General features: G+C 38.7%; 1 non-coding gene across 1 annotated transcript; it reads right to left on the bottom strand.

The window, feature by feature from the left end:
* Window positions 1–7,742: 7,742 nt before the first annotated feature.
* On the bottom strand, window positions 7,743–7,815 carry trnar-acg (transfer RNA arginine (anticodon ACG)). Its single transcript has one exon. It is a non-coding gene; the product is annotated as a tRNA-Arg (tRNA).
* Between the last annotated feature and the right edge of the window lie 16,653 nt (window positions 7,816–24,468).

Below are 24,468 nucleotides of genomic sequence, written 5' to 3' on the forward strand. Positions count from 1 at the left end.
TCCTGTCCCACGCCAGGGCATAAGGAGGAGGCGGGACGAAGAGGATGGCAATCAAGAAGCCCCTCTGAGTAGACGGCAGCGTGTGGATCCTGATGGGGAGATGGAGTTCATCAGGATGCCTGGACTTGAGGATTTAGAGAGTTTAATCAGTCACATGTACAGTGAATTTACACAAGCTACTAATGCTACAATTAGTCTGTTTCTTCACAAATTAACTAGCTAACTAACTCACAGGTTTATTAACTTTTAAGCATTAGAAAGAAAGGAGAGAAAAATTTACAAGGTCTCTCTCTCTACTACCTTATAAATTTGGCCATTTTAATGTTTTACATTTAACAGAAAATATTAGTTGTAATTAAACTTACATGACACTAATTTATTGCAGAAGCTGTGGATTTGCTGGGAGAATCGTCAGATACTCCCTCAGTCCTCCAGGTATGTGTCAGTAAAATATTTTAACTACATTTGAAACGTGTAGGCTGCTTTTGTCTGTGTGTGTGTGTGTCTGTGTGTGTGTGTGTTTCTTAAGGTTGTTGAGCCAATCCTGCCGCAGCTACCCACAGAAACTCACTCCACATCTTCAGCTGTTGTTCTGGTAACCAAACCTGTCATTTATTTACTAAATCTGATCTCTGGATTTTCCAAGTGACAGAATGTTTGAAAGTGTTAGTGTGAAACTGCTATGATAAAAAACACTGATGATCCTCATCTTCTACTTTTCACAGCCCCTCAGTGCTGGTGAGCTGAACAGCACCTGCTGTAATGTTGAGTACAACACTGCAGACTCCTCCAACTCCCAGTCTGGGGTATTGTACAGTGCTGCAGCTGAGATACAAACACACACACATCCTTCTTTACAAGTTCTAATGTTTAGTTTCTCTATTTCTAGGCAGTGGACGTTAAGGGATACTTCCTCGGGATGATAAGGGGTCCTGAGAGTGGATTTGCTGGTTTAAAACCACCAAGACGCGCTACTTCGACCAGCTGGTAATCACCATCTTTGTTACTCTGATGAAGAGAATTGATATTAATGATTATTAGATGAACACTTTTGAGAAGTAGATCTTGAGTTTCAGCTAATTGTCATTTGCAGGGATTCCCTTATCAGACCACCATCGAGGACCATTTCACTGTCATACAGGTGAGGGATTATCTGTTGTGGCGTCACAAAACTTTTGTTAGTTGCAGTGACTAATTGTGTTCACTTCAAATTGTTCTCTTAAGGCTGAATATGGGAAGGTTACAGAGCTCCTTTCCTGTAACCGGGTGGAAACCATCATGGAGCCACTTGAGGATTATGTGGTAAATCTATTGCAATGTCATGAAGTCTTTATTGTAGATAGTAACTCTTGGAATTTTGTACACATATGGGTCTGCAGTGTTTTTATATATTTTTTTAATTTAACAGCAAACCTTTAAAAAGGTGTCCTGCACGTTCCTGCATGTGGCTAAAGATGATCAGGTGAACACCTCCACCTGGGAGCAGGAGCAGGTTGACTCTCCCCACAGTGATTCAGAGGAACAGTACGACTCTGAGGTAATTCTGTGTTTCAGACCTGATGTGTATCTACAGATGCTGCTATTCCCCTGAATGGGAGGCTGTAACATTTACTGTGTGAGTTTTAATGATTTATTGCTAATGTGTCTTGCAGGAGAGTGAGGAGAGCCTTAGCCAAGAGGAGATGGAGGTGCCCTTTACTTGGTACGCTTCTCTTCACAGTTTAATGGTATAAAGGAGTAATGTATGTTTAATACACTAAGCATGTAAATCTTTTGTTTCTTAGGGACCATCTTACAGAGAGAGGGGTAACTGATATCGGCCTGAAGCTGCATGCTCTCCGTGAGGCGTTCGCTGTGAGTAAAACCTTTGTTTAGCTGCTGTTTTTGCTCAGGGGAAGTTCACTCTGCTTTAGCTTATATTATGTGCTGTCTTGTATTCAGATTCATGAGTAATATGAGTAATTAAGGAATAATAATTAAAATAACAAGCATCAAAAGCTAATTTTATAACAATCACAGCCTGCTAAAAAAAGGACATTCTTAGGATAAATATTAAAATAAAATGTACATAATGAAGAGGGCTCTGGGATATGCAGTAGTTGGACATTTGGCCCATGTCATACATCATCTGTGTATCTTTAGTAAAGTACTGGACATGCTGAGGCTTACATACTGCTTCATTTTAGGGTTTAAAATGAGTTTCCACGTTAAAAGTACTGAAGCCAACATGATTATCTTGTTTGATTGATTTAACAGGATGCAGGTCGTGTACAGCTGGCCTACGAGGCTCTGATTCGTTTCCTGAAGACTCCTTCTTATCAGGACTCGATTGCAGCAGAGCTCTCCGGGTCCTATGTAAGCTTATAAATGCTTGTGTAACAGGACAAATGTTTAAATCTAAAAGATTTTGATGTGATAGAAAACAGGACTCCATTATGTAAAGCTAATTTCTTCTTGTAACTTTTCTCTTCTGTGCAGGTCTACCACTACAACTTCGTGGACATCTTTTTCGAGCTCATCTCATTTTATTTTTCCATGTTGTTAACCCTGATATGACATGATATTAATGGAGCTTGTCGTCTTTCTTTCCTAAAGCTTAAGGGAGGATTCTTGGAGCGCCTGTTTGGTGCTCATCAGCATGTGGGAGGTAGACGTGTGGAAGCCTGCAGCAAGGACCTACTTTAAAGTGCTTATTGTAAGTGTCTAATATCTTCTGATGCTGTGATCCACAAATTCTCAGTATTGTATCCTAAACTCAGTGACACTATGTTGGATTGTGACAGTGATGATGTAATTTGTCTATAGGATCAGCTTACAGATCTCGCTGAAGTGCTGTTTACTCAGCCCCCGGAGTTCTACCAAGACCCAGCAGCCTTAGCCAGCAAACTGAGACCTTTCCTCAGACAGCCTGTCCAGAAGATGATGGACATTTTGTGGAAGCTCTGAGCAATGTCCTTCCTTCTACCAAATTCCTCTTTTCTTCCATCTGTTCCATTTCTTTTCCCTCACTTCTTTTCTATACATTGCTCAAGCTCTCCACACGTAAGTAGAAATTAATTTTATTCTTATTTTTGATGAACTTAATATTAAAGTATACTCTTTTCTTCCCTACAGGTCTGTACAGTGAACCCAGCACCCAAGGAGTAGTTTTAATATCCCTCATCCCTCATAGAGCGTCCCTTATCAATCTATCCCTCTATCCTTGTCTATATAGATAACTGCTAATAGTAATTAGTATAAATAGTAGCTGCAAATAATATTGTTGTAAATAAACTTATAGTTGTATAGTGTTTATATAGTTTACTTTAATAAATGTTTTCATTTGCTCCTATTACCGTCTCATTCTGATTATTTTTAGTCATCAGTATGTCTATATAATTTTCCTTTAAAAAGCAACACAACACTAAATGAACTTTTCACTCATATACAAATCCTTTTTAAAGATCTTCAGAAACTTTGTAAGGTTTACTAAAATGTGAAAAATGACAAATAACATCCAACAACATTCAGATATTTATAGTCTTTTAAAGTTTGTTTCCAAAATGTAGAAAAATCTGTAACATTTGGGGAATTGCACATTTACATTTAAGCATCCAGAGCACAGTTGTGTATAAAAAGTCTGAAATCTTGAGGTAAAAATTTGAAAATCTAAATTGTAGAGGACTAAAAATGTGGATTTACAGTTTACACCAAATCACAGCACTGTAGCACATCATTTATAATGCAGTTACTCTGAACTCTCAAGGTTTCTCTTTAAGAAGAAATATCAAAAGTTTCAAAAGTGGATTTTTAATTGAAATATACACACCTGATCCTGGTAGTCAGCAGCAGGTAGGGCAATGATAGTTGGAAATTAACATTATAAACCAAAATAGAGCACAACCTGAGAAAGTGCAGTATAAAACCAACAACTGTCAAGAGCTAGCTCATTATAATCGTCTACCATCAATGGCATCTGTATAGCTTTTAGACATGCAAGCTCACCTTGAGATGACATTTCTTGGAGGACATTTTTGGTCCACTTCCTCATGCTGGCAGTTGGACCTTACTTCTCATTGCACAACAAAATATTGCAAATACCAACATTACACATAAACACATCTTGAACCACGTCTAACGTTGATGTTTCTAGCAAATTCGAGAAAGGCAGGTCAGAAAGGTCAGTCGGGACTAATCATAACATCTGAACTTTTATAACATGAAAGTAAGGTTAATAATATAACTTAGAGAACAAAATTTTCAGTTTTACTCAAATTAGGGTGATGCAAAAATGAGTACACCCCACTGAAAGTCTCTGGAGCAAAGCTAAATTTTAGACTACAAATGTCTAATATTTTTTGTTATATTTTTGTATATTTTTTGTTATATTTTTGTACCCTTAAATTGGGGTATTTTAGTATTTTTTGTTATATTCCTTCTTATTTTATTTATTATCTGTGCTTGTAGATACTGCTGGTGCCAGATTCCACAGCATACTTCAAAGCTCTTGTAGACTCCAAGCTTTGAAAGGTCTGAGCTGTTTTTGTATCGATAGGGCCTTACACAGTATTAGGCAAGTGGTTTTAATGTTATGGCTGATCAGTGTACATCATATTATCTGAGACAGTTATTTGTCATCATGCCCAAACTTAGCAATACATTAAACACCATAAATTGGATGGCAAAATAGACACATCCAATATGCGACCCTATGTCAATGCTTGTATGCGTTATTCTAAGATGCGGTCCCTTATGCAGAATAACCTGTGAGGTCCTTTGTGACTTCTCATTTGCTTTGGGTACGATCAGTCTTGAAGTGAGTTGGCACCATTCTCCAGTCCCTCATCTGGCCAAAAGTGTTACCTTTTGTTAAGGGAATGCAGCTGATGTCTTGCCCAAACTGGAGTATAAGAAAATAAATATAAAGTATATTAGAGCTTCCAGATACAGTGAAATGGCAATAAGTACACAAAGATTCTGCAAAAAATGTGAAAATTTACAATCTATATAATGTTTAATTTATATCTTATATCTATTATATCTTGTGTTTAATACTCAAAATGTGAATAACCTGCAGGATGCTGCGCTACTCCCAAAAGATGACTGGAAATTGTGGATAGTTTCCTGCAGTATCTGTCTTTCTCTTCCCTGAAATTCATATGATATTATAACAAAACCGTCTATAAACATGGGACCAGATTAGACAATGCTGACTAGCAGTTTTTAAAAAACACACCTTTCCAGCATTAAGTTCAGAAATGGCTGCCAGAATCTGTTGTCTGGGCCCGTCTGTTTTAATCCCCAGCTCCTGCAGATCTCCATCAGTCAGAGTCAAAAAGGCCTCCATGTCTACCTGTAAATAAAACAATACAGGTAATTTACAGAGATGAAAAAATCACATATGATTTGTGCACAATTTACTGAGTACAGCTCTAAGTCTACTTTGACAAGACTCTACAGGCTACAGGTGTAACTGCCATCTTCATGTTGCTTCACTGAAGTCCTATGTGGTCTGGGATTTGGTTGGGCCATTTAAGGACATTTAGAAAGTTGTTCCAAAGCCACTCCAGGGTTGTCTTGGATATATTCATGTTGTCGTGCTGAAAGGTTAAACCTTGTCTTAAAATCTGAGGCTGTGTCCACTGTGGAGCAAGTTTTCTTTAAGAACCTCTCTGTATTTCGGCTGCTTTCATCCTTCCCTTAATTCTGACCCGTCTTTCCCCTCCTGCCACTGAGAAGTACTCCTGCCAACACCATGCTTCACAATAACAGTGGTATTGCCCAAATATTGAGCAGTGCTTATATTCAGCAGCAGTTTTCATTTAGCTATTCCAACATAAAGCTCTTACTGATGGAGAACTTCTGAGATGGCTGTACTTCCAGCAAGTACTCCCTTTTCTGCAGAGGACTTCTAAAGCTGTTAAAGTTGTCAGTGGGCTTTTGTTTTCTCTCTGATCAAAGCCATTCTAACCTGGTTACTGAGTTTGGCTGGATATCCTGTTGCATAACATTTTTCCACAATGATAGAACCCACTGTGCTCCTTGGAACATTCAACACCTTAGATATGGTTTATACCTTTACCCTGCTCTATGTCTTGACACAATTTGCTCAGGGTGGTCTATGTATTTTGTAGATAGATGTGTTCATTTCTGAATACCGTGTCTACGTTCATGGTCCACAACCATGTTGGCTTTTGTATGTTAGAGACTGGTAAACTGCAATAGTGTGAATGAGAGTACATTCCTACACACCATAAAGTCTGATCATCTTTATTTGCACTGACCTTCATCAGTGATGCTGCCACTGCTGGAGCCACCACTACTTTTAGAACATGGTTGGGAAGAAGCAGAAGACAGGGTTTCACCAATTAGAGGCTTAGGAGTTGGGGATGGTGATGGAGTCAGGGTAGGGGATGTACTCTTAGATGTGGAGGAATTCCCAGACTGAGGTCTCTTTTTCAGATCAACCTTCTGTGGAGATTGTAGGCTAGTGTTAGGTTAGATTGATGGAAATGAACAATACTCATAAAACACACTGACTTGGTACAGTTAATATATAGTAGTTTCTATCAGAGATACACACTCACTCACTTATTAAGACTATTTGTACAGTCCCCTCTGAAAATACTCAAATGTTTTTTTTTATACTTTGAAGACAATTTGGCTTTAAGTTCCAAAAAAGTATATAAGGCTAAAGACCAGAATTCTCACATTTCATTTCCAGATATTTACATCTAGATGTGTAAACAACAACCGTTAAAGATAAATAAAAACCTACTAAAATAAAGGTTAAACAAAGTTTTAAAATAAAATGGTAAATCCCACACTGAAAAAAACATGAAAAAACAAAAAACCTGACGCAGTAATTCGTTTGTAATCCGCTTCTGTGCCACACTGTAATTATGCAAATACATTTGACTTGAATGACATGTCATTAGCGCGCACGATCCATCGATTGTTGTGGGCGGGCCATTGTTGCGATTAGCGGAGAACGATAAAATTGTGAGAGATTCGATTGGCTCGCTATGGGCGCGGCCATCGTTGTCTGTCCATCTTTTCAGCGCAGGGATTGGGGAAGAAAGATGTAACGGGCCGATGTGATTGGGCGAGAAAGATTTCCTGGGTGAGATGTGATTGGCCGGCTGACCCAGACTATCGTTCTTCAGGTAGCACCACTGGCCCATGGGAGCCTTAGGGGGAGCCTACAATTAAATAAGTGATGACAAATCAGTTATGTAACGTTTTGCGCAGTGAATCGAAATGAACACAACACCAACATGCTGCTGGCTGCAATCAGTGATCGTTTTTGGTTTCTGTTGAGGAAGCGTTCCCGGCCGTTATTAACTGAGCGATTTGGTGAACTCCTTGCCAGCTCTGCGGGCAATCCAATAAAGTCACGTTCCCATACCGGGAGTTCCCATATCCTGACCGCTAGACCATATGGGAGGGCTCCCCGGGAGAGTTGAGATCGGCGTTTTACTCGACCACCAAGGAGTTTGAGCTCCGGCGCGGTATCATCCAGATCTTTGCACGGGAACCTTGCATTGCAGAGCACAAAATCGGCCAGCACTGACCGAACATCCAGCTACTCGAGCTGTCACTCCAGCCGCTAGACAGAGCGTGGGCTGGTGTTCCTGGTGCAGAAAGTCAGCGTACCTCCTAGTACAGGACTCTTCGCATTACAGGGATTGTGGGAGGTGTTACTCTGCCAGCAATTCGGCAGCTGGAGTTTGTGGCACACCTCTGGGCTCTTAAAAGGCAGCCGAGCCAGCCAGGAGTCGAACCTAGAATCTTCTGATCCGTAGTCAGACGCGTTATCCATTGCACCACTGGCCCACGCGGGCCTTAATGGGAGCGGGGTCCTACCTGCTTATGCTTTTCAAGTGAAAAACGGCCCACGCACCTGGGCCGGCAGGTAAAAGGAGCTGCTACATGTTGTGATATGCGTTCTGGCGCCCCTCTGGCCTGGTGCAGTGGCTTTTGATTTAGACATGATTGGAATAGTTGTAATCTTTTTTGACACTATATCAAGAGACGATCTGATTCATACCCAAATGATACCTTCTGTGCTTTTTAAATAAAAAAACAAACAAACAAATAAATGAAAAAATCCTGCAACCCGGATACACTACATGATTAGTTCTACTGACACTGGGACTGACACTCACAGACACTGAGAGAGAAAATAATCCAAAAGAGAGTTCTCCTCAGTTCATCAAGAAGCTTAAGAACGATTTAAGTTGAAGAGTTCAATGGTATTGTAGCTTTGGTTATATAGAGAAATATATAACTTTAAATATATAACTTAAATATATAACTTTCTGTTATATACAGAAACACAGATGAGGCTTTGCACCCACACAAACCTGATTAACATGTTTTAATGGTTTTCTTTTGTTTTATTTAAATTGTTGTTTTTAACTTATATAATAGTAAATACACTAGCTGTTCACTTTTGTATCTGTAAGAAGCTATAAGCTACTCCGAGAGACTTACATATTGGATCCAATTCCACAAAACCCTCCAGCAGAGTTCTGCTCATGAATGATGTACTGGGGGTTTCCAAAAAGCCAAGCTGTTGAACAAAATTGAGATAAGTGATTAAAAACCATGAACATTTTAATGCACATAAAACATTTGCACCTCAGTTCTGTTTAGGGTGTTAGTAGAATGCACAAGTAATTTCCTACTGTATCTTACCTGCCCCACCAAGGACTGCATAGCCAGTCACAGCCGCAATGAATATAATGCAGCACAAGACATCAGTAAATGCCCTAAAAGAAAAAAAAGAATAAATTACATTTCCTGAAGAAAATGTGAGTGGTGCTTGCCCTGGCAAAACTCGTCCCCAAGCAGACAGACAGCATCCCAATACTTTTGGAGGTGGGTGGTCAGATAGGGCACCAAAAATGTTGTATACGAGGGGGTAGATAGGGTGCCTATACTTTTGGAGGCATGTGTACAGAGAGGGTGCCAATATTTTTGAAGGCAAATGGATAAGTGATGTCTTCAAAATGCGCATCATGGAGTTCTGCTACACTGATCAGCCATAACATTATGACCACCTGCCTAATATAGTCCCCCTTTTGCTATCACAGAGTGGCAGTTTAAAATAAAATATTATTATTTACTTGAAAGACTACAAACACATAAAATGACCTTCTCACTAACAATGAATGTTGAATTGAATGTTGGAAGTAATTCAGTAAAATAAAGAAAATGACAAAAATAAAATGTCTGTCCTTTGCAAATTTGTTGAGATACCGAGCCTGTAGAAAAGTCTGATTATAGACTGAAATTCTAACACCATTTTGCATGGAGTAGTGGATTCATCTCCATGGAATAGTAATGACAAATGCAGAAAATCCATCATCATAATAAAATATCATCACATCACGTCACAACACCAGGATACACGCCATGCACTTCCCTTCATTGCACTGAATGTGTTGATATGTCACATGTGTATGTTGCAGAAATTTTGTGATTCTGCATAATTTTGTTGAATCCCAGGTTTAAACAGGCAGGGGCCTTTCTGTGTGGCGTTTGCATGTTTACTCAGGGTTCTCCAGTTTCCTCCCACAGTCCAAAAACATGGTTGTTTGGTAATTCTAAATTGCCTGTGTGTGTGTGGTTGTCTGTCTATATGTGATGGACTGGTGACATGTCCAGGGTGTACCCCTGCCTTTTGCCCAATGTGTGCTGGGATAGGCTCCAGCAGATCCCTGTGACCCTAATTAGGAATAAAGCAGGTATAGAAAATGAAAGGATAAACAGGGAATAAATATAAGCAAGGTACTAACAAGGCATATACAAAATACGGAAAAAAGTATTTTTGTCCAGATTTTGAGACAACTGACCGTCACATCCACATCCGTTTGATGAACATCCTATTACAGATTTAGTCTCACTCTGACTCCTATGATTGGATGACACAGATAATCTTTTAGCCCTCTGAGCATTTCATTGCAGTTAAAATTCAGATTTTTTTTTATTGCTCTGTAAATTTAACATTCTGTTTGGGATAGATAGATAGATAGATAGATAGATAGATAGATAGATAGATAGATAGATAGATAGATAGATAGATAGATAGATAGATAGATAGATAGATAGATAGATAGATAGATAGATAGATAGATAGATAGATAGATAGATAGATAGATAGATAGATTATTATAACTGGAATATATCCAATTGTTTGTTTTCTTGAGGATACAGCTGGAGATAAACAGTGAATATAGGTTACAAGGTTACAGGACTTAAAGAATCTGCTGCTAACATCTTGGTGCCAGATACAACACACCTTCAGGGATCTAGTGGAGTCCATGCCTCAACGGGTCAGGGCTGTTTTGGCAGCAAAAGGGGGACCAACACAATATTTTGCCTGTTACATATATATATATATATATATACACACACATATACATACACAATCAGCCATAACATTACGACCACCTGCCTAATATTGGGTTGGTCCCCCTTTTGCTATCACAGAGTGGCAGTTTACTTGAAAGCCTACAAACTCACATAAAATGACCTTCTCACTAACAAACATAAAAAAATCAGTTTTGAATGTTGGAAGTAATTCAGTAAAATAAAGAAAATGAGAAAAATAAAATGTCTGTCCCTTGCAAATTTGTTGAGAGACCAGGCCTGTAGAAAGGCTGACCATGTAAGTCCAAAACGATTTCCCATTGAAGACTTAAGGTCATTAACTTCACTGGAAAGTGACTGAAACTAGAATAAAAGTTTTAGGTAACAATTTTATCACGTACTTGAAATGGGTGGAGTGGACGTGAAGGACACTGTCTGGCAAATTGAGGTTATTGTTATTGAAAGAGGGTGTACTTTCTTTCCCCTCCATGTTTGTATACATAAATATTGTTTTGTGTAAGTACATTAAGGCAGGTTTATAACACATCCAGGTGTGTTGGTGTAGAGGTGTGGTTTCCCAGCTGGTTGTGAGCAGTGCAGTAGTACAGTCCACTGTGCTGGGAGCTGATGTAGCTGATGCTGTAATTCTGGCCTGTTGTCAGCAGTGTGTCTGCAGCTGGACTCTGCTTAAACCAGGAGTAGGTGAGAACAGGAGGGTTTGTGTGGTGAAATGGAGTTCACTGTATATATATATATATATATATATATATATATATATATATATATATATATATATATACACATATATTTATGTATACACACACCGATCAGCGATAACATTATGACCACCTGCCTAATATTGTGTTGGTCCCCCTTTTGCTGCCAAAACAGCCCTGACCCATCAAGGCATGAACTCCACTAAATCCCTGAAGGTGTGCTGTGGTATCTGGCACCAAGATGTTAGCAGCAGATCCTTTAAGTCCTGTAAGCTCCATGGATCAGACTTGTTTGTCCAGCACATCCCACAGATGCTCGAGTGGATTGAGATCTGGGGAATTTGGAGGCCAAGTCAACATCTCAAACTGGTTGTTGTGGTCATCAAACCATTCCTGAACCATTATTGCTTTGTGTCACGGTGCATTATCCTGCTGAAAGAGGCCACAGACATCAGGAAATACTGTTACCATGAAAGAGTGTACATGGTCTGCAACAATGCTTAGGTAGGGGGTATGTTTCAAAGTAACATCCACATGGATGGCAGGACCCAAGGTTTACCAGCAGTACACTGCCCAAAGCATGACACTGCCTTGGTTCTATGTATTCCTCAGGTAAGCAACACACACACACACACCCAGCCATCCACGTGATGTAAAAGAAAACGTGATTCATCAGATCAGGCCAACTTCTTCCATTGCTCCCTGGTCCAGTTCTGATGCCCACGTGCTCATTGTTGGCGCTTTTGGCAGTGCACAGGGGTCAGCAAGGACAAAATGTTCACTAACAGGTGCCATGATGAGGAGATAATCAGTCTTATTCACGTCACCTGTCAGTACTCATAATGTTATGGCTGACTGGTGTATATAAAACTCTTTACTTTGTATGAATCTTCCTTCCATCCATTTTCTGAACTGTTTATCCTACACAGGGTCAATGGGAGCCTGATCCTATCCAAGGGGACCAGGGGACACCCTAAACAGGGTGCCAACCCAACACAAGGAACAGTCACACACTCACACACACATGCACACACTTTGGACAATTTATAGATGCCAATCAACCTACCACACATCACTGGACTGTGAGAGATAATCAGAATACTAAGAGGAAAACTCCACACACATGAACACTAAAAAAATGTAGATAAGTTTAAATATCTAATAAAAGCTTAAATATCTAATAAAAGTTAAAATATCTAATAGCAAATAATAGATTTGTGTCCTGATCACTCTTTAAGACAAATGGGATAGAGAAGTGTGCGTGTGTGTGTTAAAGGGGTGTGAATGTTGCTCAGACTCTCTCTATGGTCTTCATCATCTCCTGTAAACGCTGCTTCACGATGCTCAGCACTGCAGAGGCTAAAGCTGCTGGATCTCTGTAAAGCTCCAGAGGCTGATAGAAAAGGTCCTCAAGCAGCACTGTCAGCATATTCTGTACAAACACAAACACACACACATTTCCAGCATGATACTGAAGAGATTGATCAGAGAATTTAAAGCAGGTTCTTTAGAACGTGTCTCATGGCATTAGAAAAAAGTTCCTCACTTACAGAAAGCCTTAAAAAGAGTCGCTCTGCCTCAGGCTCCCTGATGTCCACGTCCCACTGGCTGATGGCTAGAAACAGAGGCTGCAAAAATCCATGTACAACTTGGTACACACTTAGAGCTCATTGACCTGAACAACTTTCACACTGCATGTCATTAAGTCTAATCCACAGGAAGTCAGTTATTTTGAGTTGTTTGCAAAACGCACCCAATGGAATTTGATATACTCCTCCTAGAGAATTGATACAACCGCCACCAAACCCAGGCTAATATGATCTCAAGACATTGATACAACCGCCACCAAACCCAGGCTAATATGATCTCAAGACATTGATACAACCGCCACCAAACCCAGGCTAATATGATCTCAAGACATTGATACAACCGCCACCAAACCCAGGCTAATATGATCTCAAGACATTGATAATGCAAAATTGATGAGTGATTTTTGATCTCAAATGGTTCAGCCGTGAGAAGCCCTTAAACTTATGGTGAATAAAACAAAACAGGAAGTGGCTAATAACTTCTGTGTACATTATGTGATCTACACGAAACCTTATGTTAAGCATTGAAAGCTGATCACAGAGATATGACAACTGTGAGTCTCGGTCATAGCTCCACCAACTGGCAGCAGGAAGTGTGTCACTTTTTGAAATCTCTAATATTTTGTCCCTTACTTTCACCTGATTTGGTTCAAAATCAGTCAGAATAATGTCAAGACATGGCTGATGTGAAACTGTGAAGGAATTTTTGATACCTTGAATCGTGTTACTATGGTGACGATTTACATGAGAACATAATAGAAGAAAATGAATCTTCTCATATCTTACGAGTGGAAAGGCCTAATGTTCCAAATATTTCCCATAGAGAGTGTACATGTTTATGAGAAAGTCCAGTGTGACTGGTCACCGGGCGTGGCACAGGGCTGTCACAGCGCCCCCTGGAACTTTGTCAGAAATATAGCTGCACAGCTCATCTTCCCTTGAACATATATGCATGAGACCCAGTATACATTTAGATCTCATTGAGTTAAATGACGTTCATCCACCTGTCATGGGATCTGCTTAACAGGAACTCAGTTATTTTGGGATGTTTGAAAAACGCACTGGAATCAATGGAATTTGATATACTCCTCCTAGGGGATTTGTATGATTTTGACCAAACAGGGTCCAATATGATCTGAAAACATTGAGGATCTAAAATTGTGAAGGGATTCTTGATATCTCAAACGGTTCAGCCGTGAGGAGCCCTTGAACTTATGGCGAATAAAAGGAAACAGGAAGTGGCTAATAACTTTGGTGTATATTGAGTGATGTACATCAAACCTCAACTTTATGTTAACAGAAGAAAGCTGATCACACGGACATGACTACTGTGAGTCTCGGTCATAGCGCCACCAACTGGCAGCAGGAAGTGTGTCACTTTTAGAAATCTCTAATGTTTTCCCTTATTTTCACCTGATTTGGTTGAAAATCAGTCAGAATAATGTCAGGACATGGCTGATGTGAAACTGTGAAGGAATTTGTGATATTGTGAATGTTGTTGCTATGGTGAGGACATAATAGAAAAAAATTAATGTTCTTTTATCTTAACAGTGGAAAGTCCTAATGTTTCAAAACATTTTACATAGAAAGAACAACTGGTTGTGAGTAATTCTGCTTAGTTTCATGATTTTGTGATGATCTAACGGCTCACAACAAATGTTTACATTTATCAGTCCATTGACTGGACATGGTTTTGGCCTGACTCCTGCAGTACTAGACTATGTCCACTAGAGGCTCTTTCACATTTATTTTAATTTCTTTACAATATGGCTTCATTTTCACAATTCATATATACAGAGTCAACCAAAAATGTATATACACTTCAGGAGAAGAAAAATAGTATGATGTAAATTATATTAGTATAATATTAATAATATTATCATAATATCATCATATGTATCAATCTATAATGTATAGCAATAAATTTAGTAATACAATACAATATTGGGCCCATAGTGCGAGGGCCCGTCATTGCTGCTTGCAGCTATATTTATTATTTTTTCTGATTATGTGAATTCTTCTTCTATAGTTGGTCAGTCTAATCATTAGGATGTCCTTATAATTGTGGCTTGATCTTGATCAAAAGTGTATTGAGTACAAGTATGTGCACTGTGTATACATAATTTATATTAATGTTTTGTTTGCTGATGTAAACGATTGTGATTATATTTAGTTAGTTAGTTAGTTAGTTAGTTAGTTAGTTAGTTAGTTAGTTAGTCTCTAAAATCAAATTCAGTTTCTTCTGTACATATTTGACATAGACTATTTTTTGCTTTGTATAACTGTATATATACAGGTAAGATATGCAACTAATTGTAACATGAACAGAGCAAGATATAAACTGATATCTACTGGTTTCCTGTCAGGGTTGTGGACTGTTTTCGGCCACTAAAAGCCCCCACTGCCTTTTTGTTGGTGTCCAGTCTCTGTCATTATGTCTAATAGGTGTCTCCTGTGCTTTGTTTAGGTTTGTGTATTTAAGTCACATGCTTGATTCACAAGTAACGGATGAATAATTTTTTCAAATGATGGCTCTATAATTAATCGCTTGTTATAATAGTACTTCAAATCATATCAAATAAATAAATAATCCAGATATTATATTTCTCTGATCCACCAGTGTGTCTCCACATCCTTATTTGAAAAGAAAAAAGGCCATGATATATTTACACCACACTGTCTGGGAGCCAAAGTCAAAACATTGCATGCAAAGGACTGGCTTACATGGAAATCTGGTGACCAGCTAGAAGGGAAGATGCTTCCCTTCTTCATAATCTTGTGTCCTTTGAGTGGTACAAACCATGGACTGGCTGCATTCATATTCTATTCAATTCAATTCATTTTTATTTGTATAGCGCTTTTAACAATGAACATTGTCTCAAAGCAGCTTTACAGAACATAAGAAACAAAAAACATAGTGTAAAAAGTCCTAGATATTAGACAAAATCATCCCTAGTGAGCAAGCCTGTGGCGACTGTGGGAAGGAAAAACTCCCTTAGATGGTATGAGGAAGAAACCTTAAGAGGAACCAGACTCTAAAGGGATCCCATCCTCATTTGGGTGACACCGGAGAGTGTGATTATAAATTATTCTAAACACCGAAGAGTGTGATATGAACAATGTCCTTTCTGCAGTTATGTACAGTCTACAGTGTGTGTGTGTGTGTATATATATATATATATATATATATATATATATATATATATACACACAAATATAACTTTTCAGCCATAACATTATGACCACCTGCCTAATATTGTTAGTCCTCCTTTTGCTGCCAAAACAGCCCTGCAGCCCTGACCCATAGAAGTATCTCCACTAGATCTCTGAATGAATACATACATATACATATATATTTTATTTTATTTTTTTATTCAATGACAGACGAAGTGAATAACACTGATTATCTCCCCATCATGGCACTTGTTAGTGGGTGGGATATATTAGACAGCAAGTGAACATTTTGTCCTCAAAGTTAATGTGTTAGAGGCAGAAAAATGGATGAGGGTGTGGAGAAGGCCCAAATTGTGATGGCTATACAACTGGATCAGAGCATCTCCAAATCTGCAGCTCTTGGGGCATGTTCCCAGTCTGCAGTAGTCAGTATCTATCAAAAGTGGTCCAATGAAGGAACAGTAGGTTATGGCGGCGAGTGAGGGCAGGACTAGTGAGAAAACTTGAACACAATCAAAGGGGCTGAACACAAATGCAGATAACCAGATCACAGTTCTGGAGAAATGTTTACTTATCTTTAATTAGATAATAATGCAGGTCAAATAATCCACAAAACAAATCCAACAAGTCAGCTCAAAAGACTTGACAGTAGTTCCAAAGAATAAATCCCCAAAATCCACAAGGTTAATCCAAAAGCATACAAAAGGTTCACAGGAGTCTAATCAAAAACAAAGTCAATACTTCCAAAAAGTCATTCTAATTAGTCCACAAAATAAATCCATAAGGCATTCAAAAGAGCACTTGTCAATCAATCAAAACAAAGAACTATACCAGATGCACAAAGTCTTTTAAGGACAAGGCCATAAAACAGAGCACACAGCTGACCTAGACTTAATCAAGGTACAGGAAACACTAAGCAAAGTATTTGTGGAGGAAAAGGGTGACTTAAATACACAAACCTAAACAAAGCACAGGAGACACCTATTAGACATAATGACAGAGACTGGACACCAACAAAAAGGCAGTGGGGGCCTCTAGTGACCAGAAAACAGTCCACAACCCTGACAGGAAACCAGTAGATATCAGTTTATATCTTGCTCTGTTCATGTTGCAATTAGTTGCATATCTTACCTGTATATTTCAGTCTAGTTGTGTTGATATTTAACATGATCAGAAAATGACAGATGATTTTCAAAGTCTTTTCCTGTTTCTTCATAAAATGGACATAATAAAGCGTCCAAAAGTCAGAATGGACAAACCCTTGTGTATAAATCACACCAAAATATGGATTTGAATTAAAACGCTTAAGAGAAACATTATTTCAGACTTTTGGATAACAGCTGGATAGACTTTTATTTGATAATTATGTGCAGTATTGAGATTAAAATTTATACTTGATTTGGATTGGTCAGAAGGTGTTCAGCATGGACCTGATAGCAGTTCAGGTTTCAAATCAAATCTCTCTTTTTAAAGGATGTCCTCTTTCTGATTATATATATACAGTTATACAGAACATCCGGACAAACCGGTGACACTCGGAGGAAGTCTGATAAGTGCAACCAAAGGACAAGGCTTGATCTGTTTCTTTGTCACAGTGGAAAAACATTTAAAGATTTATAGCCAAAAAAAGTTATGGATCAAAATTCTGGGACCAAATTCATAATAATTGCTGGACAAGGGAATTACTTTTAGGAAAACGTGAGACGGCAGTAAGAGGACCACACAGTAGTGCAGCTGGTCAGGCCGGGAGCAAGAACCCTCTTCAATACTGGACCCAAGCTGGGACCCAATCACAGAGCCCGAAATGACTCTTAGAGAGAAAATGTTGAACACACTGAAATAAATACAGAAATCTAGGCAAAACGCTCATCTTTACTGAGTTTAAATGACCAGCTAGAGAAATGAGGAGAGCTGACCAGAGAGCAAAATCATTCTGAGACTTTGTGAACTGTACCAGCTCTCCCAATTGTTCAGTATCAGTAACATTCATTCAGTCAGCACAGGACATCTGTGCAACAGGACACACCAGTCACATGTCCAGTATTTTGATTGTGGAAAAAATAAGAGATTTCAAATAACAGGTTGTTGTTTACACATCTAGATGTAAATATCTGGAAATGAAATCTGAGAATTCTGGTCTATAGCCTTATATACTTTTTTGGAACTTAAAGCCAAATTGTATTCAAAGTATAAAAAAAAACAATTGAGTATTTTCAGAGGGGACTGTACAAATAGTCTTAATATGTGTCTAATTGTCTCCTAAACCTCTAATTGGTGAAACCCTGTCTTCTACTTCTTCCCAACCATGTTCTAAAAGTAGTGGTGGCTCCAGCAGTGGCAGCATCACTGATGAAGGTCAGTGCAAATAAAGATGATCAGACTTTATGGTGTGTAGGAATGTACTCTCATTCACACTACTGCAGTTATACAGTAGACATACTGATGACTAAAAATAATCAGAATGAGACGGTAATAGGAGCAAATGAAAACATTTATTAAAGTAAACTATATAAACACTATACAACTATAAGTTTATTTACAACAATATTATTTGCAGCTACTATTTATACTAATTACTATTAGCAGTTATCTATATAGACAAGGATAGAGGGATAGATTGATAAGGGACGCTCTATGAGGGATGAGGGATATTAAAACTACTCCTTGGGTGCTGGGTTCACTGTACAGACCTGTAGGGAAGAAAAGAGTATACTTTAATATTAAGTTCATCAACAATAAGAATAAAATTAATTTCTACTTACGTGTGGAGAGCTTGAGCAATGTATAGAAAAGAAGTGAGGGAAAAGAAATGGAACAGAAGGAAGAAAAGAGGAATTTGGTAGAAGGAAGGACATTGCTCAGAGCTTCCACAAAATGTCCATTAATATCCAAAATGTCCAAGTGTCCTTTTTTAGCAGGCTGTGATTGTTATAAAATTAGCTTTTGATGCTTGTTATTTTAATTATTATTCCTTAATTACTCATTACCACATTTGTTTGACAACTACATCATTTTCAAGCCCAGTAACTGGAAAGTATTTTGCACAAGGAAACAGTCTATCATCATTCTGAAGTCACCTGGTTGTTAACTGCTGCCAGACGCATCACAATCTTCTTCCCCATAACGAACAAGAAGTTCTGATTGTGGATGCAGGTAAGATGAATCTGAATATAAGACAGCACATAATATAAGTTAAAGCAGAGTGAACTTCCCTGAGCAAAAACAGCAGCTAAACAAAGGTTTTACTCACAGCGAACGCCTCACGGAGAGCATGCAGCTTCAGGCCGATATCAGTTACCCCTCTCTCTGTAAGATGGTCCCTAAGAAACAAAAGATTTACATGCTTAGTGTATTAAACATACATTACACCTTTATACCATTAAACTGTGAAGAGAAGCGTACCAAGTAAAGGGCACCTCCATCTCCTCTTGGCTAAGGCTCTCCTCATTCTCCTGCAAGACACATTAGCAATAAATCATTAAAACTCACACAGTAAATGTTACAGCCTCCCATTCAGGGGAATAGCAGCATCTGTAGATACACATCAGGTCTGAAACACAGAATTACCTCAGAGTCGTACTGTTCCTCTGAATCACTGTGGGGAGAGTCAACCTGCTCCTGCTCCCAGGTGGAGGTGTTCACCTGACCATCTTTAGCCACATGCAGGAACGTGCAGGACACCTTTTAAAGGTTTGCTGTTAAATTAAAAATATATAAAAACACTGCAGACCCATATGTGTACAAAATTCCAAGAGTTACTATCTACAATAAAGACTTCATGACATTGCAATAAATTTACCACATAATCCTCAAGTGGCTCCATGATGGTTTCCACCCGGTTACAGGAAAGGAGCTCTGTAACCTTCCCATATTCAGCCTTAAGAGAACAATTTGAAGTGAACACAATTAGTCACTGCAACTAACAAAAGTTTTGTGACGCCACAACAGATAATCCCTCACCTGTATGACAGTGAAATGGTCCTCGATGGTGGTCTGATAAGGGAATCCCTGCAAATGACAATTAGCTGAAACTCAAGATCTATTTCTCAAAAGTGTTCATCTGATAATCATTTATATCTATTCTCTTCATCAGAGTAACAAAGATGGTGATTACCAGCTGGTCAAAGTAAGGCGTCTTGGTGGTTTTAAACCAGCAAAAACCACTCTCAGGACCCCTTATCATCCCGAGGAAGTATCCCTTAACGTCCACTGCCTAGAAATAGAGAAACTAAACATTAGAACTTGTAAAGAAGGATGTGTGTGTGTTTGTATCTCAGCTGCAGCACTGTACAATACCCCAGACTGGGAGTTGGAGGAGTCTGCAGTGTTGTACTCAACATTACAGCAGGTGCTGTTCAGCTCACCAGCACTGAGGGGCTGTGAAAAGTAGAAGATGAGGATCATCAGTGTTTTTTATCATAGCAGTTTCACACTAACACTTTCAAACATTCTGTCACTTGGAAAATCCAGAGATCAGATTTAGTAAATAAATGACAGGTTTGGTTACCAGAACAACAGCTGAAGATGTGGAGTGAGTTTCTGTGGGTAGCTGCGGCAGGATTGGCTCAACAACCTTAAGACACACACACACACACACAGACACAGTGTAGTTAAAATATTTTACTGACACATACCTGGAGGACTGAGGGAGTATCTGATGATTCTCCCAGCAAATCCACAGCTTCTGCAATAAATTAGTTTCATGTAAGTTTAATTACAACTAATATTTTCTGTTAAATGTAAAACATTAAAATGGCCAAATTTATAAGGTAGTAGAGAGAGAGACCTTGTAAATTTTTCTCTCCTTTCTTTCTAATGCTTAAAAGTTAATAAACCTGTGAGTTAGTTAGCTAGTTAATTTGTGAAGAAACAGACTAATTGTAGCATTAGTAGCTTGTGTAAATTCACTGTACATGTGACTGATTAAACTCTCTAAATCCTCAAGTCCAGGCATCCTGATGAACTCCACCTCCCCATCAGGATCCACACGCTGCCGTCTACTCAGAGGGCTTCTTGATTGCCATCCTCTTCGTCCCACCTCCTCCTTATGCCCTGGCGTGGGACAGGAGTTATCATTGTGGCAGGAGCATAGTACATACCAGCCACAATGTTGTGGATGTCGATATTGAAATAAGGCTGGGGCAAAGGAACTGTTGAAGGCTGTGGACTCCTGAAGGTGGTGGCCTCCTCAAAGGGGATGGGGTTTTATTTTAATAGCACTGTGTATGTTTTATACAGCAGGAAAGCCTCACTATCAAAACAAGAAGTATTTACACAAGTTATATTACTGTAATCTTCCTATAACACTGCATTAAAAACTCAGTATTTACATTTTAGCTGCATTTATAGGTGTTATACAGGGCTCTTCCAGTATCACGGCTTCACTGTTAGTCACACTGTGCACTTATTTCAATGATTAAAAATATCTTCCCCCAAAAAATGCAGATTAAAATACATTTCTATTACAGTCTATTACTTTAGCACTTTCTTACTCCAGTGCTTCACATCCCCTTTGAGTCCAATTGTGTCTCCTCTCAAAAATTCACCCTTTATCGTAAATTACACTACTCCTAACTATTTTATTCACGACAGCTAGAAACAAAACCTTGCTGAACAGAATTGAAACAAACAGCTTGATATTTTTGCCTAAGCTGCACTCTACATTGCCACACTAGCTCCATTTATTTGTACCGATTGGTTTTGTTCAGCTAGCTGCCTTTCCTCCACAGCCCCTTTCTCTCTCCGCTTTAACAACTCGACAAACACGGACAATGAAAAATCCTTAAAATAATAAGTTACTTCATGTTATTGTAAACATTTTAACTTATTCTATTCACTCCATCAAAAAACTATAAACACTGAAAAACAATTACTTAGCTACATGCTAACTAGCCGTCTAGCTAATCTTTGCTAACACTCCTAGGCTTGACTTAGTAAACTTTAACAAACGTTAAGTAAACATTGGGACTTTTATGAAAAGCTGATGTTAACATATCTGAAAACATCAACACTGTTTTCTTCTTCCCTGCTCGTTTCACTGGAGTCTGCCATTTTGTCCGCTAGCTTTAGCATACTGATCGGGCACGTAAAGCGATTAGCCGAATAAAGATTAGCCGAACAGAATTTCTCAAAACCATCTAATCATATAAAACGATATTCCTGATTGTGGTTTTTGTAATAACGCGGTGTTTAAAAGACTTTATACTTAAGGGAAAAAGAGGAAACTCAGTAACTCACCGTTCAGGGGTCGTACAGTCCGCTCCATCCGGGCTCGGGATCCACATCCGGTGCTGAGGCTCGGCTCCTCCCGAAGTTCATCATCGCTGCGCTGTAGAGTCGGTGTAGGAGTCAAATCCAGTAGTGGAGTACAGAGAAATCCGAAACAGGGGTGTAGCAAAAATGCCAAAAGATAATCCAAATCTTGCGACCTTCAGAACCAGTATAAACCAACACTAACTAGTATAAAACAGCACTAACTAGTATAAACCAATATAAACCAGCACTAACTAGTATAAACCAGTATAAACCAGCACTAACTAGTATAAACCAGCACTAACTAGTAACAAGAGTCAATAATGAATAAATAATAATAATAATCATAATAATAAGCTGAAATGTCCGGAAGCCCAGGGAGTGAAGCATAGCTGAAGTTTAAGGCAGCATGTAGCTGTACAGTTAGAATTCAAGCTGTAGGACCAGTTTAAAGACGATACGACCTTAAAAAAAAAAAAACTCCTGTTTACGTCATCTACCGAAAACCTCCGAGAAAAACCGAACTGTACGGAAACCAGGAAGTGAAGTCCGTAAAATGCATTTACAAATTATATATTTTACATTTTATAATTTGCTCCTGCTGAACACACTCAGTGTCCTCAAGGTAGGATGATCTTTATCCTTTAATGCCACACTGTTTCTACAATAAATCATGTTAAAGTGACAGTGTTACAGTCTAATGTTATGTAGCACACAAGACACCTCATGTTGCCGTGAATTAGCCTAATGCTAGTTACCGTGCTAGCGAACCTGGCTACTGGTTTAAACAACACAATAAAATCATTAAGCTCGGTTTAAGAATTTATTTTATTTCCACAATGAAATATTTACCCCATTAGAAGTCCATTCTTAACAACCCCTTCTCCTGGTTTTAATAAAATAAATCGTGCTTAGCTTTGTGATTCAGCAGCTAACGCTAACGGACTTTAGCCGATTTTTAGCGATTTCAATGACTGTAATATTTGGACTAATCATATCTACCGAGAGAACTTGTATATTTGTTGTAATTATTTAACACTTTATTGGTTATATTAATGTGAATATGATATTTCTCCTAATAATAGTTCACCTGTTAGTGAACATGCTGCTGCTTTAAATTACACACTAAAATCCTGAACCGAGTTGATGAGCTCGGGTAACGAGAATTTAGTTTATTTCCATAATATAATATTTACCCATTTAAAAGGTGACTTTTCACACCCTGAGTACTGGTTTTACACTAAATCATGACTAGACTAGTGATTTAGTCAGGTCTAAAGGACTTAGTTACAGATGTATGTTATCTACCTAGAGAACTTCGCTAATCATTTCATTTACACAGTTAGCATCATGCTAGTTATCGTGCTAGCGAACTCGGCTACTGGTTTAAATGACACAATAAAATCCTTAAGCTTGGTCAAGAATTTATTTTATTTCCACAATGAAATATTGACCCTGTTAGTAGGTCACTTTTAACAACCCTGACTACTGGTTTTACACTAAATCATGATTAGCCTTGTGATCCGCTAGCTGGCGGAGGCAGTGTCATGCTTTGGGCAATGTTTTGCTGGGAAACCTTTTGGTCCTGCCATCCATATGGATGTTGCTTTGACATGAACCACCTACCTAAGCATTGTTGCAGGCCATCTACACCCTTTGATGGTAACGGTATTTCCTGATGTCTGTGGCCTCTTTCAGCAGGATGATGCACCGTGCCCCAAAGCAAAAATGGATCAGGAATGGTTTGATGAGCACAACAATGAGAATGAGGTGTTGACTTGGCTTCCAAATTCCCCAGATCTCAATCCAATCGAGCATCTGTGGGATGTGCTGGACAAACAAGTCCAATCCATGGAGGCCCCACCTCGCAACTTACAGGACTTAAAGGATCTGCTGCTAACATCTTGGTGCCAGATACCACAGCACACCTTCAGGGATCTAGTGGAGTCCATGCCTCGACAGGTCAGGGCTGTTTTGGCAGCAAAAAGGGACCAACAGCATATTAGGCAGGTGGTCATAATGTTATGGCTGAGCGGTGTATGGTATCTACCTAGAGAACTTCACTAATGGTTTCATTTCCACAATATCATAGTGAGTATAAAGGTTTTAATAATTATACAGTATAATATTTTTATAGATTTGGGTGGTGGACAGGGGCAGGAGGTTTTAGAGAGTTTAATCAGGTCACATGTACAGTGAATTTACACAATCTGACTGCTACAATTTTTCTGTTTCTTCCCAAGTTAACTAATTATCAAACTCACTGCTTTATTAACTTTTATGCATTAATAGGAAAGTTTGATATTGTGTAATTGAAGAGTCATAATTCTGAGTCACAGAAAAATAATCTATTGCAGAGCCTGTGGATGTGCTGGAGGAAT

Source organism: Hemibagrus wyckioides, unplaced genomic scaffold, assembly GCF_019097595.1.
Source record: "Hemibagrus wyckioides isolate EC202008001 unplaced genomic scaffold, SWU_Hwy_1.0 Contig17, whole genome shotgun sequence".
Lineage (NCBI taxonomy): Eukaryota > Metazoa > Chordata > Actinopteri > Siluriformes > Bagridae > Hemibagrus > Hemibagrus wyckioides.